The sequence below is a fragment of the Rhinatrema bivittatum genome, chromosome 16 (genome assembly GCF_901001135.1).
Source record: "Rhinatrema bivittatum chromosome 16, aRhiBiv1.1, whole genome shotgun sequence".
In the NCBI taxonomy this organism is placed as follows: domain Eukaryota; kingdom Metazoa; phylum Chordata; class Amphibia; order Gymnophiona; family Rhinatrematidae; genus Rhinatrema; species Rhinatrema bivittatum.
Genome location: NC_042630.1, coordinates 39,039,564 through 39,059,470, shown reverse-complemented (window position 1 = coordinate 39,059,470; position 19,907 = coordinate 39,039,564). Strand labels below are relative to the sequence as shown.

The following is a 19,907-nucleotide window of genomic DNA, read 5'->3' as shown; positions in this document are numbered from 1 at the left end:
GGATCCTTCATGCTCGCCTGTTGCTTGAGAAACGGGAGCTAAGGGGTGCATAGCGGTGAAAGCAGGCGCAGGGCTGTTTGATTTCACAATGACCATCGTCGCCCCCCCTCCCCCCATTTTGCCACACAAGCCCCCTGATAAATCTCGCTGGCTCCGGAGAGGGTGATAATGGAGTCGTTCGTCCTTTACCCGCGCTGGACGGGTTAACGTTGGATGCAGTAATGTCCCTTCCCCAAAGAGCTTACGGGGAGAGTTTGTCGCCTGGGATGCTCCTGGCCGCTCAGGCCTCCTTCCTCAGCAGTGAGAGGGGGACAGACCATCCACGCTTGCTCTACCGACCTCGGGGAAGATGGACGGGGGGGGGGGGGGGGGGGGGGGGGGGGGCAAGGGCTCCAAATCTCAGGAAATGCCCAACTGCTTTAGCACTGATAAGCAAGTGTGCTTGGCTTACCAGATTGCTAGGACCCCAAGTCCTAGCAATCTGGTGTGGGGGACCCCAAGTCCCCCACACTGCCGCCCCAAAACCAGAAAGGCAATCCGTTTACTGAGTGAAGGTGGAATTGGGGGGGAGGGAGGGGGCCTCCTCGTCCGTTTCAACCAAAAGGGTCACCCATCCTGGGCAATGAACCCCCGGTGCCCGACTGGCTATGGCTTATCTGCAGCCGACTCTGGCAGGCTGGGAGTGGGGTCCTGGCAGAGGCGCGGGCACTCCCGTAGCTGGGTCTCTGGCGGGCGGGCACGAACCTCCTCCTGCCCACTGGGTCAATAAGGTGGGTCGGTTGGGGCAGGGGGCCATCCGGAAAGGCCAGGGGGGAGCGGAGAGGTCAAACGTTTAAGGCACGGCCTCGCTGTTTTTTGGGGTTTTTTTGCCGCCTCTGGATTATTGTGGGAGGGGGAAGGGTGCTGGGGAGCGAACGTTAAGGGAGATCTCCATGCCCGTCTCCCTGAAAGAAGATGACAAAAAAAAAAAAAGGGGGGGGGGGGTCCTGGATAAGGAGGGATACCCTACAGCCTGTCACACTGTGACCAGCAGCGGGGGTATATCCCTCGCAGGAGGGGCAGGACGGGGCAGAAGAGGGAAGGCCTGCACCCTGCTGTTATACAGGGCCCCAGCAGCACTGGTTGATTAAAGCCGCAGGGTGCCCCGTCTGTGGGCCTGGACTCCTGCTGCCGCTTGCTCTAACGGGGTCCACGGGGGGGGGGGGGGGGGGGGGGGGGGGGGGGGGGAAACGGAGACGTGTGGGCCCTTCCTGGGCGGATTCCGCCTCGGGTTTCCTCGGCCCCACCTCGGTGGCGTTGGGACCAGGGCCATGTCCGGCGCTTTTCTCTCCACGTCTTCCCGCCCTCTCCGAGGAGTGGTCCGGGCCCCCCGCGGCCCTGGAGTCAGGCCCGCTCACGCTTCCCTTCCCCGCCGGGGAGACGCTTCCCGGCACCTGGAGCCAAGCCAAGCCAGGTTCCTACCGTTCTCCAGCTGCGTCCTGTCTCCCGGGAGCCTCGGGCCCAGGTCCAGCACGGCAGCCCCGTTGCTGCGGCAACCGAGGCAAACTTCCCAAAGGCCACCTCAGATCTATGGGAGAATTATGAGAAACAACTGCCCCCTCCCCCGTCCATCCCCTTCTCCCCCCCCCCCACCCCATCGTTCATAAATTACCGAAAAGAATAAGAATTTGGAGGGGCGACATGGAGTAAGGAAGGGGGTGGAGGGGTGAGGGAGGACAGAGGCCTGCAGAAGAATGGACGGATCTCCTCGGCTATCGTGGGACGGCACGTATGTATACCAAGGTTATCTGCCAGCACCCTGGACGTTTGATGAGAGGAGAGGCAATGTCTTTCGTGTCCCACTGTGCTTTATAACCACCCATTCTGGGGGGAGCCATGAGATGTGAAAAGAAACTGAACTTCTGTCTTCAGCCATTCAAGACATGTGGATGCCTGATCTTGCATTGTACTCGTGCATAAATATCCCCCCCGCTCCGGAAAGCATTATTGCTTGCCTATTCACACACCCCGGGGTCCATTAGTACATGGATGTATCCGCATACCCTGGAAAGTATTCTTGTATGGTTTAGCCAAATGCAGACTGAATTTATTGCCCAGCTATCCGTACAGCAAGGAATCTTTTCTTGCACAGATGTCTGCACAGCCTGGAGGGTATTACTGTATGGCTTCTCCTTCTCCTCGCTTCCTGTTATCCCAAACAGATCCCAGAGCCACAGCCAGGCAATTTGTCACCTATGCAAAGTGAAAAAGTGTGCCCCTCCCCCGTCTCCTCACTACCACCACCATCATCACCAACACCCCCCCCTTCTCTGTTCCCCCTTCCCATCCCACTTCTGCCACCACCAACATCCTTGCTGTCTGTCCTCCTCCTCATCCACCCCCACTGCCACATCAACATCCCCACTCTCTCACCCCCACCACTACTACCACCACCAACTTCCCCCTCCCACCAGCAACATCCTCCCTTCTCACCCTCCATCCACCATCATCCCATTTTCCGCCACCTCTCTTAACACCACCATTTCCCCTCTCTGTCCCTCCTTCTGCCAGCCACCATTATCCTTACCAGCATCCCTCTCCCTCCCCATCACCCCGATCAACAACCCTCTCTCTGTCCAAGTTCATGCAACCAGAGAGGGTGGCTCCTGCTGCACTGCTCTCCCTCTCGCATTCCCTGGCAGCCATGTCTCTCCCTCTCAGCTGAAGCAGCGGGACCCTCTCTTTATTGGCGGTGGCACTTCAGCCGCTGCCCTTCCAGCGGTGATGCCTACAGCCGTGACCATTTAGGCCATGGGCTCTCTACGGTGCCAACAGGTCCAACCTTTCTTCTCAGCTGCTGTAAATTTTGCACAGATTGAATTGTTTACTGGCCAATCAGAGGGCTTTTACATTTCAACTACCTTCATCTCAGCTAGGCCCAGAAGTTGCTGGGAGGCAATGCAGTTTGCCTCCAGCTGAAGACAAACTGTAAGGGAGTTTGCCCTGGCACTGTGCACTACCCAACTTAGAGTTATCTGAGGATTAGTGCTGGGAGTGTATACCATGCAAGAGAGATTGCTGCATCGGTGCAGCGAGAGCATGCACACCGGGTGTGAACTATCTCCACACCAGCACTGGTGGGAATGCATGAACAGCGTGCACGCCAAGTGTGAGCTGTCTCCATACCAGCACTGGTGGGAATGCACGGACAGTGTGCATGCTGAGTGTGAGCTGTCTCCATTACCAGCACTGGTGGGAATGCACGGACAGTGTGCACGCCAAGTGTGAGCTGTCTCCATACCAGCACTGGTGGGAATGCACGGACAGTGTGCATGCTGAGTGTGAGCTGTCTCCAGACCAGCACTGATGGAATGCACAGACAGTGTGCACACCGAGTGTGAGCTATCTCCAGACCAGCACTGATGGAATGCATGAACAGCGTACATGCTGAGTGTGAGCTGTCTCCATACCAGCACTGGTGGGAATGCACAGACAGTGTGCATGCTGAGTGTGAGCTGTCTCCATTACCAGCACTGGTGGGAATGCACGGACAGTGTACATGCTGAGTGTGAGCTGTCTCCATACCAGCACTGGTGGAATGCATGAACAGCGTACATGCTGAGTGTGAGTTGCCTCCATACCAGCACTGGTGGGAATGCACGGACAGTGTGCACACCGAGTGTGAGCTGTCTCCATACCAGCACTGGTGGGAATGCACGGACAGTGTGCACACCGAGTGTGAGCTATCTCCAGACCAGCACTGATGGAATGCATGAACAGCGTACATGCTGAGTGTGAGCTGTCTCCATACCAGCACTGGTGGGAATGCACGGACAGTGTGCATGCTGAGTGTGAGCTGTCTCCAGACCAGCACTGATGGAATGCACGAACAGCGTACATGCTGAGTGTGAGTTGCCTCCATACCAGCACTGGTGGGAATGCACGGACAGTGTGCACACCGAGTGTGAGCTGTCTCCATACCAGCACTGGTGGGAATGCACGGACAGTGTGCACACCGAGTGTGAGCTATCTCCAGACCAGCACTGATGGAATGCATGAACAGCGTACATGCTGAGTGTGAGCTGTCTCCATACCAGCACTGGTGGGAATGCACGGACAGTGTGCATGCTGAGTGTGAGCTGTCTCCATTACCAGCACTGGTGGGACTGCACGGACGGTGTGCATACTGAGTGTGAGCTATCTCCAGACCAGCACTGATGGAATGCATGAACAGCGTACATGCTGAGTGTGAGCTGTCTCCATACCAGCACTGGTGGAATGCACGGACAGTGTGCACACCGAGTGTGAGCTGTCTCCATACCAGCACTGGTGGGAATGCACGGACAGTGTGCACACCGAGTGTGAGCTATCTCCAGACCAGCACTGATGGAATGCATGAACAGCGTACATGCTGAGTGTGAGCTGTCTCCATACCAGCACTGGTGGGAATGCACGGACAGTGTGCATGCTGAGTGTGAGCTGTCTCCATTACCAGCACTGGTGGGACTGCACGGACGGTGTGCATACTGAGTGTGAGCTGTCTCCAGACCAGTACTGATGGAATGCATGAACAGCGTACATGCTGAGTGTGAGCTGTCTCCATACCAGCACTGGTGGAATGCACTGACAGTGTGCACATCGAAAATGAGCCATCCCCAAACCAGTGCTGGTGGAATGCACTGAGAGGGTGCTCACTGAGCGTGACATATTTTTTAGTCACATTTATAACCTCATCTTTCCTAGAAAGGCCCAAGGCAGACTATAAATCTTTACAAATTTGAAAATACATGTAAAGGCCATCACACGTCACTGTAGGTTAAAGAGTGACAGCTTTCACTAGTGGGAGGGTCCCTGGGAGGTACTGGCATTTGGGGTGATAATGAAGGGTCCGTCCCCTAAAGGGCGGGTCGGTAGCCGGAGGTTATATGGGTGACTTGATTAATCACTGGGAGGACTTGGCAGAGACGCCTTGTAGGGAGCAGTGTGAGGCAGCCATGGGCTGTGGCTCCAGGAGGAGAAAGGGTCCATTTCAGGCTGGCGTGGATTCCGCTGGGTTTCTTATTCCAAGGATTAAGGGATAGAGGAGTTTGTCCACGATCCCGGGTCACCGGCCAGGTACTGCGCTACCATTTCTGAGTGGAAGGAGAGGCATTGCTTGTTCCTTCGTGGGGCTTCCGGAGGAGAGAGAGACAGAGCCTTGCAATGCTAGAATCCTTATTTTTGGAGGTAGTAAACGACTTTTGTTTTGAAAGACGGCACTAGGGCTTTATGGACCTTCTTGTTTGGAGCCACTGATCCTCCGGCACTTGCAGATTAACCCTGCCCTCCCCCAGAAGCACTGGGTTTTCCAGACCCTGCCCCAGGTTGTGAAGGGCTCTGCAGTCTCTCAAACGTGGCCCTTTCTGAAAAGGGGGGAGGCAAGAGGAGGAGATTACAAACCAAAAACAGAACAAACGCCAAAAAATACAGCATCAGCGTAAAGAAGAAACCATTAAACCTCAGAAGATTCAATTAAGCAAACCAACCATAAAATATAGTAGCCTGCAAAAAACATGGCAACCACATGCCATTAAAAGCAAAGCAACACCCACAGACTCTGCAGAAATAAAACCAAAAAGGTGATCCCCACGAATGCAACAAAATCAGCCTCACTCGGTACACTACTAATATATAAATCTGCATTTCCGTCAACAGATAGGTTGCCTACTAGGCCCGAGTGAAAAACCACGCTTTTATTTGTTTCCTAAATTGCAAATATTCCCCTACTAGATGGAAGTCTTCCACAACAGAATTCCTTAATTGTGGTCTACGATAGGAAAAGGCCTTCTCAAGGGGTCTCGGGTAGTTTTGTGTCTTCCAAAGAGCGAAGTGTTCTGGACGGCACACAAGGGCCCTCGATGACCTCTGAGGCATCAGGGGCCCCTCCGGACTCGAAAGCCTGCAAACCTTCAACTGTGAATGTTACACCGAAAATCAATCAGGAGCCAGTGAAGGCTTTTCAGAGCAGGAGCGATATGATCGTCGAGACGAAGGGACGAGGGGACCGTGTTTTGGATCATTGGAATCTTTGCTTCTTTTTTTTTTGGAAGTCCCAAGTAATGGGATTTGGAAGTAATCAATGATCTTCCTGAGACAAATAAGGGTGCAGGTGGAGGAGCATCCGTAACTGTGTAAACGAAACGCGTATAACCGAGGTAATCTGTGGAACCAAAGTCCACACCAAATCTAAAAGGACTCACCAAACTCGCGCCTGTGGGCTTATTGATAGTAAGGTAGCATTGGGGAAGAACGTAACAGGTAGGGCAGTTAGGGGGGGTTTGAGCAGTTTGAACCCGACGACCTCTGCTTTTGTCGTGTTTAGCTTCAGTTTATTAACACCCATCCACCTAGAAATAGTGTGCGAGATGGAAATGACATTTTTCTGTAGAATCTAAGTGATTCGTATCAAATTCTGTATTGAAAAGCAATGGTCCTAACTAGACTTCCTAAGAGTTGTACATAAGCATTAAACAATCTCGGGGATTGTGTCCGAGCCTGGGGAACACCACATAATGGCTCTCCTGAGTGAGAAAAGGAATCCCTGGTCACGGCCTTGATCTGGTAGCGCACATTGCATGAGATATCTGGGGATCGGCTCTGGCAGAGTGCATTGCAACATAGAACATGATGGCCCATCCGGTCTGCCCATCCCCATCTCCCGTTCACTGTTATACACCCTTCCTCCCCCTCCGAGATCCTCTGTGCTTCTCCCAAGTTTTCTTCAATCCTGATATGGTCCACGTCCAGATCACCTACCCCAGGGAGGCTGTTCCATGCGTCCACTCCCTCGCCGTAAAGAAATGTTGCCTCAGATTACTCCCGGGTCTACCCCCTTTCACCCTCATCCTATGAACCCTCGTTCCATAGCCTCCTTTCTGTTAAAAGAGAGCCCTCTCCTGTGTTTGGATACTTTGGAGGTATTTAAATGTCTCGCACATCTCCCCTATCTCGCCTTTCCTCCGGAGTGGACATGTTTAGATCTTTAAGTCTGTCCCCTTGTGCTTGATGATGAAGACCCCTGACCATTATAGTAACTGCCTTCTATCCAGTTTCTCCAGAATTGTACCCGGTATGCCAGATGAGGTCTCACCAGAGGCTTATACAGAGGGATTATCGCTTCCTTTTTTTCCTGCTGGCTAGTCCTCTCCCTAATCGCCCAAGCATCCTTCTGGCTTTTGGCCATCACCTTCTCTGCCTGTTTGGCCACTTTAAGATCATCAGAGATGATCACCCCCAGGTTCCGGATTTTTTGCAACCCAAATGCATAACCCTGCATTTATTACAATTAAGTCTTAGGATGCACAGACTCGGGGATCTAGCAAAACTTAAGGAGTGGTCTAGAGTTCGGCAGCTAACATTGCTGGAATACGTTGTCAGTGTTCTCTGCCAGCACAGGGACCATGCTCTCCACGTTTTCAGGTCATGTCAGGGGCCACATAAGGACTCCGACAGATGTGGTGTTTTTTGGGTTGTTTTTTTTATCCACACATACACGCAGAATGAGGATGTGTACCAGAAAGTAGGCTCCTTTAGTTCTGGTGAAACTTTTTTTTTTTTTTTGCACGGATCCTTTGTGAAGATTTGCACGAGCAGTAGGTGGAGTCAAAATGTGGCAGTAATATCCTTTTTTTTGGGGTTTTTTTTATTCTAAAGCACTTTATTAATTAGCACTTTTCCATTTTATAAAACTCCCAGCGATCTATGATTAAACATGTTTGTGATATTCTCATCAATTCTCCTGGTGCCGTATGAGACCCCCCCCCTGACAACATTGCTTTAATTAATTTGGTTTATGGTTTGGATATTTTTTTACCCCCAACACATGCCTGGATTTATAATTCTGATTTTCTTAAGGAAGTCGAATGGAGCAGAAGAACTTATGTTCATTCATGCGATGGGGTAAAACCAAGACTGGCTCAGGACATGGAGCCGAGTGGCAGTGCTCCCCCCAGACCCGAGCATGCAGGAGGTGAGAAAGATAAGGCCCGGAATTCAGCTGACTTTTGCTGACCTATGGCAGCTGCCAGGCGTGCAGGGGGGTCGGGGTGGAGAAGGGCCTCACAGGTAGGGTTGCCACCTCACCTAGGTCAACGATCAAGCTCCTTTTTTTTTTTTTTTTTACAGAGTGGTGCTTTTTTCATTTCTCTGCGTAAACCAGGACTGCATCCACCTCTCTGGGGGTGACCTGTTGGAGGCTGCGGATCTCTGCACAGGAGACTTTTTATGAATGGAAAGAAACCATGCTCAGCTTTCACAACCTCTTAATTTCCTATAAGTTAGCAAACATTATATACGAAAAAGGGACACCCCCCCTCCCCCCCAGTAACCCTAAGTTCTGGTGCGTGTCTCTTTAAGCTGCCACAGTGCTGGAGCCTGTCAGATCAAACCCTGGTAAGAGTTGGCTAGAAGCAGCTATGATGCTGCCTGCAGTCCCCTGTGTTGTCAAATCTTTTTTTTGTTAAATGTGACTTTTCTTTATTAAAGCTACTGGAACGCTAGGACCTAATACTGCTGTAACATGTCTGCTGTGAATCTATAGTGACTTAGTAGAAGGACTGAGTGTTGCTGTAAATGGGTAGCAAATCTGCTCTGAAGCCGCGGTGACTTAGTGATCGGATCGAGTGTTGGTGTAACCCAGCTGCCTTGAATCTCCATTGATTTAGTAGAAGGCCTCGGTATTCCTGTAACATGCCTGCCCTGAATCACCGGGGACTCCGTAAAACAACTGAGTGTTCCTGCAATACAAGAAACAACAAGGAATTAGTGGAAGAACAGAGTGTTTCCATACTATATCTGCCCAGTGTCCCTATGATCTACCTGCCCGGAATCACCCCCTGACTTGGTGTAAGGACTGAGTATTCCTGTAAAACCAGAAACCGGGGAGACTTTGCAGAAGGGCCGAGTGCTCCCGTATCCTTCCGGCAACCCCTGACTTCCCAGATGGGTTGGGGGCTGTCTCCTTGTAAAAACGTGGCAAGGACAGGGGAGAGGGACTGAGTGTTCCCGAGAGACTTTGACCCGGCCCAAACTGTGCCTTCTGGCCCTTTAAATTCTCTCTTTTTTTTCTGATTAACAGCGCTGACATCAGGGCTGCGCCTCTTTTTTTTTTTTTTTTTTTCCTCTCTCCGGGGCAGGGCAGGGAGGAGTAGAAAAAGCCCGGCCGGAGCTTTCTGCTTCCTGCAGTGCGTGGGGGAGAAACGGCCAGAAGCGCGGGAGCAAGGTAGGAGGAACCGGGGCTGCAGTGCCCGTGCCAGCTGCGGGACAGATGTTTCGCGCCGATCTCGGTTTTCTCTTCTCTCCGGTTTCTGTTAAGACTTTTTTTTCCCCCCCGGAGTTGCTGGTTTTGTGCTTCTGTGGCTTTATAGATTAGAGGGCAAAAGTTAAACCTGGACCCCAAGCAGCTTTTTTTTTTTTTTACCCTCTTTTCGATAACTCGTTCCTATTTTCTGGGTAAGGGGTTTAGGATCGGGCTGGGGTTCCCCATGGCAGGGACCTGTGCGCAGAGCGGGGAGGCTACCTGGCACAGCTGTCTGGCTACCTCCGGGCACGCAGGCGGGGAGGGCTGGGGTCAGATCTCGGGCGGGAGAGGCTTGCACGGTGTCCTCTCCAGCCGAGGAGGGCAGGACTGCGCCCCTGCCGGGGGCTCGGAGGGCTCCTGCGACTCCCACCTGGGGCATTTTCCATGGCGGGCGGAAGTAACCGGACTTAGGGTGGGTGATAAAGATGTCCCGGGCCTGGCCCGGGATGGGCATGGCAGCCAGCGAGGAGGGTATGGGCTGAGTGAGAAAAGAAAACCCGGGGCAAGTTACAGCCCTGCTGACCAGAAACAGCAGGACAGGCCGATAGCGGTCTCCTAATGCAAGTTTCAATCTAGTGCGGTCCCCTTCCCCCCCCCCCCCTTTCTTACACGTTGGGGGAGGGGGTAATTAGGATGTAGGGCTGGGGGCCACGCCCTTCCGAGACTCTGCTCTCCTGCCTTTCTTGCGATCGCTCCTCTTCTCCCCCTCCCCCCGCTGGAAATGCTGGGAGGGTGCCCAGTCCGGGGGGGGGGGGGTTAAACATTCTCCTCCCCCTCCTCGCTCTGGTAATCCGGTTTGGTTTGCTGGGCGAGCTGCAGGGTTGCATGGGGGGGGGGAAGCTTCATGTGGCATTTCTGCTGCTCGCAAGGTCCGGCTCGGGGCTGCGTGGCCCTTGGGGCCCGGGGTGGGGGGACTCCTCTCTGGAGGTCTGGAAACCCATTTCATCCATCCCCTCTGGGGGGGGAGGGGAGCACTTTCTCGTAATGGCTGAGAGGCAGGTGGGGGTGTGAGGGAGGCCCCGGGTCAGAGGCGCTTAGCACCTGGTTGGTGCCTACTAAAGAGGTACGGGCCCGAGTGGACCTGGTAACCAAACCCGGAACCAGGTCCCTCTATGGAGGCTTGAAGGGGGGGGCTCGTGCTAGCCCTGGTTGCAGCTTTTATTCCTGGCCGCAGGGAGCGTGAGCCGGTGACACAATGGTGGGGCCTTACGGAGGGAGAGGGGGGGGGGGCTGGGGGTCGCTGGCCCTGATGATGAGAGAGGGACCAGCTATGGTGGGGACTGTCCCGCCCCCCACCCCCTCGCACTGGCAGGGCTCGGATTCTCAAGGCTGGGGGGGGGGAGGGGTCAGTTTTACCTTCCAGCCCCTGCGATATATGGTGGGTGGGGGGGGGAAGCTGGTCCGGCCCGGCCATCGGATGGGGGTGTTGGCTCTCCGTGGCTGTTCTGCCATCTGCCCTGCCCTCCACCCAGAAAAGTCTGATCGGGGCCTTCGTCAGTTCCCTCACTGCTGCTCCCCGATTACACTGAGCAGCGGTTTTGGAGGGAGGGGCTGTCAACTTATTTTTAGAGCCCCGGTTATTAGTTTTTCCTTCACCCATCCTCTCACAGCAGGAGCTAAGCCCAGCTGTGAGACAGAAGTCAAAATTCCCTCCCTACTTCCCCCCTGTGGAAATGTGATTTACATTATTTTTCTCTTAAAGAAAACATCCTTCTTACCACCTCATTCTGCTTGCTGACAGCTTGGATGATGTCACATTTCCTGCTTGGGCTCTCTGGCCTGATTTTTATTTGAGCTGCCAACCCGGTGCATTGTGGGGTTTGTAGTCCTGGCTTTCTATTTTGTAATTGGCAGAAAGCATCTAGAGGGGGGGGGACCAGGTTCCTCTTCATGGGAGTTTTACTAACAGCACCCCCTCCCCTCGTGCCATGATTGCCTGCAAACTCATGCTGACAGTACCCGTGTGCATGCATGCGTGTCTGCACCTGCTGAACTCTCCAGGGAGGGCGCTGGCTACTACTTCCTGCGTCTAATCTCACCCTATCCCATAAGACCAAATCACATTGTGTTCCCTTGGTGCACGCCCTGTGCCTGCTGATAAGAGCTGTAGCCACCCTTAAATGATTTTAAATCTGTAGCCCTTCCCTAAGAATAATGTTCCATGTCAGGTTTAGTGTTAAATTGCCCGTGCCAGGTGTACAGTGTGACTGTCTGGGGTGTTTTCATTGACCGGTTATCAGTAGTATTGCACCATGCTCTCATAAGACCAGCAGGCAGCTACCAAATCTGTAACTTTCATTATAAAAACCCTCTGCTGTGTATGCTTAGTCATCGTTACCTCTGACTTGAATCTGGAAACAGGCACAGAAACAAAGTGTGTGCAATTACCAGGCTCAGACAGAAGGATTGAAACTTTTTTTTTTTTATTCAGAGTGCTGGATAATACAAAGGGATAATTTATAACCTTTCTGCCCAGCTGTGCTTTCTCGAGGCTCTGACCACCTCCTCGTCTTCTCCTTTTGATCTCGTCCTAGGTCGGTCACTGTTCCTTGTGACGTGATGCTTCTGGCGCCTGCTGCGATGGGCCTCTATTTAGGGCCTGATCTTAATCACTCGGTCAAGCAAAGTCTGGCTTTGCCCTGATTTTTTTCTCTCTGGCCTCCATGATCTGTGCAGCTATCGGAGACCAGTTCTGCATTGTTGGGATGAGATCATACCAGCCTGCTTACTGGGTTGCATCATAGCATGCACACAAGGTGCAAGACACTGCAGTTCACCCTTCCTCTGCTGACTCTGATCCCAAAGCCTTCTGGGACTTGTGGTTCTTTCTGTTTAGATCAGGCCTTCTCTTTATCACAAATCGGTGACTTGGTGTGCGGGCATCTGACAAGTGCTGTGAAGCAAACACTCCAGTTATGGCCTCTGGCACGAGACAAGAGCCCACCAGCTCATGACATTTGGGCCACCCTTCATAATGGGATCAAGCATAAAGCGAAAAAAAAATAGGCTTAATATAGATGTCGGCAAACATGGACCACTTTGGGGGCTCAAGCGCCCCAGCCACACAAGCTTGACTGCCTGCAGGATCTCGGTCCTCCTCCCTAACTACCAGGTCAGCCTGTGGCCCCTGCCAAGAAACTTACCCCCCCCCCCCCCCACCAAAGCAGCAGAGAACGTACCAAAGCCCGCTGCTGTTTCTGAATGCAGGCTGACCTCGACGGTCAAATCCTCTTACTGCGCTGCCTGGTTGGATTAGATATAGAAATCTGTACACCCCCCACCGTATCTGCTGGAGGAGGCCTGGAATGGCCGATCAATAAACCATTCCCCCCTCCCCTTCCCAAGCCTTATGAGTCCTGGTCCTGGGGGGGGGGGGGGGAGAATGCTGTTTTGTAAGCCTGCTAAATATTTGGCTGTGATCCACCCGCCCCCTTCCAATGAGCACATGGCGTTCTTCAGCCTCTGTTTGGTGGGGTCTGACCTGCTTCCATCCTCCTGATGAGATCTTCTGAAGGTCTGGCTTCCAGGACTAACTGGGGAACTAGATATATATATATATTTTTTTTTTTTGCACTTATTTTGCAACTTTTATCTGAAGCAGTGCATGTTAGAGGCAGTTGCTGAAAGCATCACACTATGACTATTTTCATGTGCTGAAGTGGCCTAACATGGCAGCCACAGGACATTATCCCTACGAAGAGGGTTTGTGCTGAAATCTTGGGCAGTATCTGATTAAGGCCCTAATGCTAGTGCAGGCTTTCCGAATTTCTGGCCAACGTGACCCTGTTTAGCACTCGCAAATTCACCTGACCCCAGAGGGCGACCAAAACAAATTATCATAGCACTCCAGCTCATCACAAGAACATGCCATACTGGGTCAGACCAAGGGTCCATCAAGCCCAGCATCCTGTTTCCAACAGTGGCCAATCCAGGCCACAAGAACCTGGCAAGTACCCAAAAACTAAGTCTATTCCATATCCCTCAGCTGCTTCAGCCCTCTTTGCATCCACTATCTGATCTTTTCACCCCAAGATGTTTTTTATAACCACCAACTGATCCTCACACCACAGCCAATCTTCAGCTGATCCAACCCTCAAACACCTTCTGCATCTGATTTCTCCCCACCCTAGGTCAGGGCCAGTGGCAACATTTTTCCTGTGGGCCATGAGCCAAAGTTGGATTAGTACTAGTGAGAAGGGTAGGGTAGGCTCAGCGGGTGAGGAGAGAGGAGCTGTGGTGGTCTGGCCTGGCCGGTCCCAAGCCTGAGGGTGAACCTGCAAGTGGCAGGAACCATTAGTAACAAAAGTCAGCGTGGGGCCTGTGAGCCGGTGCAAGCTGCTGGGGCCCCGGTCCCTCCTTACGCAGGGCTTCCTGTTACCACAGGGCCGTACGAGGGCAGGGCTGGCCCCGCACTTCCTTCCGTGGCCAACCTTGCTTCTGGCACCTGAAAAGCGCTGCCGTTTGAGGCAGTGCGGGGTTTTGTGAGCCCAGTTTGTGAAGCTCTGTGCTAGAGTATTAGCTGTGATAAGGCAGGCTCCCTTCCTACCTAAGGGGAGGGACAGGGCTGGGCCCTGGCTTTATTCCAGTCTGCAATCTGTGTAATGAGCTCACAGTGCTCAGCCTTTCACAAGCTTCGCTAGGTCTCAGCCCACTGAATCTGGTTTTGGAGGGGCACCTCCACGTTCTGGTGGGTCTCTGCATGCCTTGACCACTCCTGCATGGGACCTACCTGTGTAATGAGATTTGTTGGATCTTGGCCACCAAACAGAGCTACGGATGCAGATTATTTAGGTCTCTGGCTGTGACAGCATCTCAGCAGCAGCTTTGCTAGGGGGAACGCATATTTAAACCTGCTCCAGAGATTAAGGAATGCATGTGCTGTGACTGCTTTAATTTGTTCTGTGGCGTAGAAATTCGGACTGTTCTCTCATCTGTTTTTGTGTACACAAAGTGGAAGTATTTGGGGTTTAAATACAGCCTTAACCGGATGTAACATTTCAGGACCGTGCCTATCTCCCTTCTGGAAGCTTGCTTAAGCCCCATGATCTCATTGTCCAGTTGCTGTCGGGTAATGCAAGATTTGGGCGAGATCCTGATCTTGTCCGGAAGGAGATGCAGAGGGGAGACTACAACTCGTGGGTCGAGGGTTTCGCCATGCGTGCATTCTCGTGCTGTCTCTTCACTTCAGAGGGCTCCCAGCCAGATGTTGGGCACATCCGTGGTGGTCAGGCTGCGGCACGGCCGTCTTCTGTAATGCAAGCTCCTGATGCTTCCCACGTGGCCCCTCTGCTCGGCACAGGGCTACCAAGATCTCAGCAGTGGCTGGGATACAAAACACCAGCATTTTGTAGGCTTGTTAACATAAAGCCGCAGTGGTCGTATTGAGTGGTTTGTGTGTAGGATGGGACTCTAAATTAAAAAAAAAAAAAAAAAAAAAAAAATTAGCCTAGAGATGAGGGGTACATTGAACTCTTTCTGGACCAGAGAAGTCCCTGATTTAAACCGAATGTGTTATGATCTGCTGCCCATGCTGTGTTAGTGTGACTCTCCTACCCAGGGCTCTGATCCCGCGCAGCACTGCTGACCATCCTGCCTTACATAAGGTCTGTAATGGCTGAAATAGACTGGCAGAGCTTCTCTCTGGGGAAATACACACCAGAATGACTGAGAGGGATTTTAATTAGGAAGACAGCTGAATAAGTCTTGAGCTCTTAAAATCTGGTGCCACTGCTACATGTCCGTTGTGCTTAAATGGGGCTTCCAGACACTTGTATCCTTGGTTCCCACCTGCTGTGTTAACTTTTTGTTTTATATTTGTATCTCAGCACAGTTGTGCAGGAGATCTGGGGAGCTGCAGAGGTAGTGCTCACAGCCCCTGGAAGCAGGGGGTCCCAGTCACTGTGCAACAGTGACATCTGCTGGTTAGATTTTGGTACATCCATACCACAGTCGGTATATTTGGGGGGGGGGGGGGGGGGAGAACCCATCTGGCCATGACTCTGCAATAGCTGGGCTTATTTAGAGGGGATTAGGGGCTTAAAAAAAAAAAAAAGTGGCTCACGGGCATCCTGGTCCCGTTAGGAGCCAGACCTACTGAATCTGGGCTTCAAAGAAGAAGTTATCCCTTACCCTCCTAACAAACTGGGCAGGGCCAGCAAATTAACTCTTCTCGTCTTGTTCCCTGGATTGTATCCAGTCGTCTTTCCGACTCTTGATACGCTGGTTTTGCCTGTGCCTGCTGGTAGGGTACAGAGGGGCATTCCTACGTGATGGGGGGGGGGGGGGGGGAAGCTGCATCCTGTTGCCCATGAGAGGGTTTGAGGTGCTTGGAGAATACAGGCCAAAATCCCCCCACGAGAGACGCTGCGGGGGAAACGGAGAGTACCTGGCTCTTCTCATTGCGCTGTGCTTGGGTCTGCCCTGTATAAGCCGGTGCCCTGTGTCTCCCTCCGTGGGGGGGTGCTGTCCTGGGGCCGTGGCATGCCTGCTGCTGGGACGCTGCCACGTCACTCTTCCTGCAGTCCTAGCACACATCCCTTCAATGAATTACAGACTGCATCTCCTCGGTCCTGCCTGTCAGGAAATCACAACAGGCTGACGGCACCCAAGACCCTTTTTGAAATCGGGATGTGGCACTGCCACGCGGTAGAGCTTCGATCCTCCAAGCGCAAGGCCGTGCCTGCGGTGCTAGGAGGTCAGACGGGCACGACCTCTGGTAAAGCTGTGCTGCTTTGCTTTGTACAAAAACGCCTAAAAATGGTTGTTGGGGGCTTCAAAGTGTGCAGGTCCTGTCCTCTTAAAGTGACAGGATCCTCGGTGGGGGGGAACTGAAAGCTTCTGGGTATCCTTTGCAGAGCTTCCCAAAACTTCCCTAGTGCCCCCACAGCCGGCCGAGCTTTCAGGATGCCTGGAGTGAATATGCTTGGGATTTGCTTACACTTTATTTATTTCAAATCTTATCTGCCTTCACTCTGCTTTACATGAAAAGCAACTTATTACATCGAGTTAACATTGGAACAGTATATCACAGTAAATTTTACACTTGAACAAGAGACTTCTTAATTGATCAACTATAACATTTTTAACAGTATAAATTCTAACAACGAGCTGATTGAACGGTATGTTGGGGCTGATATAAGAGTCCGAAATTCGGTCGGCGGTGAGGACCAGATCTATAACTAAAAAGGGGTGCGTTAGGAGATTGTGGGAGGTAGAGAGATGTGGATAGGTGAGAGAGGAGAACGATCGACAAGCCTAGTGTGTGGAACCAAAAATGGGTGAGGTAGTTGTATGCCGCTTGGCGCACGCCATCTCTGAACGTTTGGCTGAATATCCATGTTTGGAGTTCTCTTTTGAAGGATTTGATGTCAGTAATTGAGCTTAGGTATAGTGGTAAGGAGTTCCATAAGTTTGGTCCTGCTATGGAGAAAGCTCTGTTCCTAGTGTTAGTAAGTTTCGCTAAAGGAAGAGAGGGTATGTCTAGGTGTAGTTTGCAGGCGGTTCTGGTCGTTCGTTGAGGTTTGTGTTGCTGAATCATGTTGAGTGTGGTGTTGTCTGCTTTGTATATGGCATTGTGAACTATTGTTAGTTTTGAATTTGATTCTCTGCTCGATTGGAAGCCAGTGGAGATTTCTCAGAACAGGGGTGATGTGTTCTGATTTTCTTCTTGCCGGTTAAGATTTTGGCTGCGGCGTTTTGTAACAGTTGCAGTGGTTTTAATGTAGATTTAGGTAGGCCAATCAGGAGTGAGTTGCAGTGATCAAGGCTGAGAACGAGAGATTGTAGCACTGTTTGGAATTCATGTTGATGAAGCGGTTTTAGGTGTTTCAGGATGTGAAGTTTGTGAAAGCCTTTAGTTTTATTTGCGATGTTCGTTTTTTTTAAGTTGTCGATCCAGATGCTGAGGTCCTTTGAGTTTTTTTCAGTTGGATGTTGATGTTATCGATTTTGTAGGGAGTGTATTGGAGTTGTTTGTTCCTATGAGGATGCATTCAGTTTTATTCAGGTTGAGGCATAGCTTTAGTTGCTATGACTTGTCATGCTCGGTCACTGTGGCTATCCTGAAAGCTTGCCTGGCTGTGGGCTCAACAGGAGAGGTTTGGGAACCCCTGCACCCAGAGCCATTTCCAGGTGAGTCTGATGTGAGGATCTTGTTTTTAAAACGTTATATTCCCCCCCATGCCACAGTCGGTATATGGGGGGTAATGGGAGTGCCAGCGGCTTGCCCTCTTGTTATGGGCAGACTGAAGCTGGCCTGAGCACATCATCCCCCTTGCCCCACTGTGGCACATAGGCCCTGCATCTCTTGCACTGCTCTTCTAGTAATGGCCTTGGAGACCTGGAGCCTTTTGCAGGATGCAATATGTGCACCTCTCTTGTTCTACAAAAAACAGAAAAATGAGGTCTGAAACCTCTTCACCCCCACTGCCTATTAGCCAAATTCCTTGTGGCTGCTGGACAGATCTGTAGCTACCAAAACGTTGTGAAAACCCAGACCAGGTCAGACTCTGATATGCAGGCGATCGCTAATCCTTCTCTCCCCCCCCCCCCCCCAATATTCCTTATCTTTTTATTCTAGGAAAGAACACCCCGAGATTTCCTCTTCCCCTCCCCCCCCTTTGTTCTAAGGTGGGGGGGGGTGCCCCTATCTTATAACCTGGAGCCAGCGGGCAGCTCCGCTGGTCTCGTGGCTCAGATCTGCTCTTCGCCCGTCCGTGCTGTATGCCTGCTCCTCCATGTGGCGGTGCGGTTCCCGACGGGCACAGCAGCGCCCTGCTTGAGTTGCGAGAGCTGGCGTTATTCAGGGATGGAAGGGGGGGGGGGGGGGAGGAGATGGGGCCTCGAGAGTTGAAAGAGTCGCTTATTCCGACTTTGCCCAGACGTTCCCACGCGGAGATTCGGTGCCTGAACGAAGCTTGGGTTAAAGTAGCCGGCGCTTCAAGGCTTTTTGTCTGCCTCGCAGCAGAAGTGCAGGGGACACGTTTCCAAGGATTTCCGTACTACGTGCGGCTTAAACTTTTTGCTGGCTGCGCGCCCTCCTGAGGCATTAACCGAAGGGTTTGGAATCCTGTTTTATTCTAAGAGAGGTGTGTGGTGCAGGGTACGGCTTGTTCTTGTTCTGTGGCACCGGCCTGTGTTTTGTCTCTTACACAATGGTTTTAAACCCAACGTGTCTGATTAAAAGAGCGGGTAAATCATTACCCGAGATAGCCGAGGGTGACTTTACGAATGGTGGCTGCCGGATTGGGGGGTGGCCTTTGCGCGGCCCTCGGATCTCGCTTTGCTGGTTTTATCGCTCGGTGGATTGCCCGCGTGCTGGGGCACAAAAGGGATTGGAGAATTCAACCGGTAGATCCAGTGTGTTCCGGGGACTCTGTCTGGGCTCCGTTGCCCTACCACTCCCACCCGTTCTGCTCTGTCCCGGGCAGGCAGGAGTGCTGCTGGCTCCCCCCCCCCTATGGGCCTCCCTCTAGACTTGAGTCTTCCAGCATTTTTTAAATTAGTTTTATTTTGGAAAGACTAAAGGCCTCCTGCTGTCCTGTGTGCGCTCGACATCCGCCTTCCCTGCTCCGTGCTGGTGTTTACCGCGTATCCTTGCCCTCGAGCCTGCATCGTGCTGGCTTCCTCCCCTATTTGTACAGGTCAGCAGGCCTGCTCCTTTAGATCCTCCAAAGCACCTAGCGTTTCATTTCTCTTAAAATGAGGCTAAGCCGCCATGCTTCAGGAGTTCCAGGATATCCCCCCAACAGATCTCTTTCCCATCCAAGGAAGAGACATCTGGTGTAACGCGCTGCCACCCTGAGAGCCTCAGCTTGGGGGCTCGCTTAGGTTGCGCGGCACGTGCTGAGCCTTTCCTACTTCTGGCATAGGAGGGAGGAAGGCCTTCGGCTACCGGTGCACCCTCTGCATCTTTTTTTAATTTGGTGGAAAAGAAAATGGCAAATGTCGAGCTTCTGGGGCACGGATGAGCTTTGAATTCCAGCGAGAGGTATTTCCCGCTGCCTGGCTTAGAAGGCCCTGCCTTGGAGATCTTGTGTTAGGTTGGCCTATTTACAAAAGTGGTTACCTAGGCATGAAGTCTGAGCTTAAACAAACAGATAAGAAATGGGAGTGGGGAAATCTGCCTCTTATTTACTGCACATTAATTACAGAATAAAGTAGCATGGAGGTGCCATCTAATCTACTTGGCTACATAGAAAAAGTCATCAAACAAGTTGTAGGAGATTAGTTGTATTGGACTAAATCTTTCTTGGGTTCAGCTTGCAAGAGTGCTGCTTTTTTTTTTTTTTTTTTTTTTTTTAAAGAAACTATTGGCTGCTGGGTGTGGAATCAGACTTTCAGTGTATCGCACCTTTCCTAAACACTCACAGGCTCCTCCATCTCCTCACAGATGTCCCTGCTTTCCCAGTGCAGAGGAGAATGACTCTTAATCCAATCCATCAGTTTTTCAGGAAGCTGCATATTCGGAGAGCTTCCTTCTGCTTGAGGTTAGGAGCGTATCCTATACAGACAGGCTTTTATTCACCAAGCTAGAAAAAGCAGCACCTAAGCAAGCTGCTCTGTAAACCATAGAAAAGGTATTCTTGCTATC

The 19,907-nt window shown here is 51.9% G+C and overlaps 1 protein-coding gene across 1 annotated transcript in view; it reads left to right on the top strand.

Annotated features, from left to right (window-relative positions):
* The first annotated feature begins 9,090 nt into the window (after positions 1–9,090).
* TAGLN2 (transgelin 2) overlaps positions 9,091–19,907 on the top strand; it is a 28,664-nt gene continuing 17,847 nt past the window's right edge. Inside the window, exon 1 of the mRNA XM_029580471.1 lies at positions 9,091–9,238. The gene's annotated coding sequence lies outside the window, so the exon portion shown is untranslated. The remainder of the gene's footprint in view (positions 9,239–19,907) is intronic.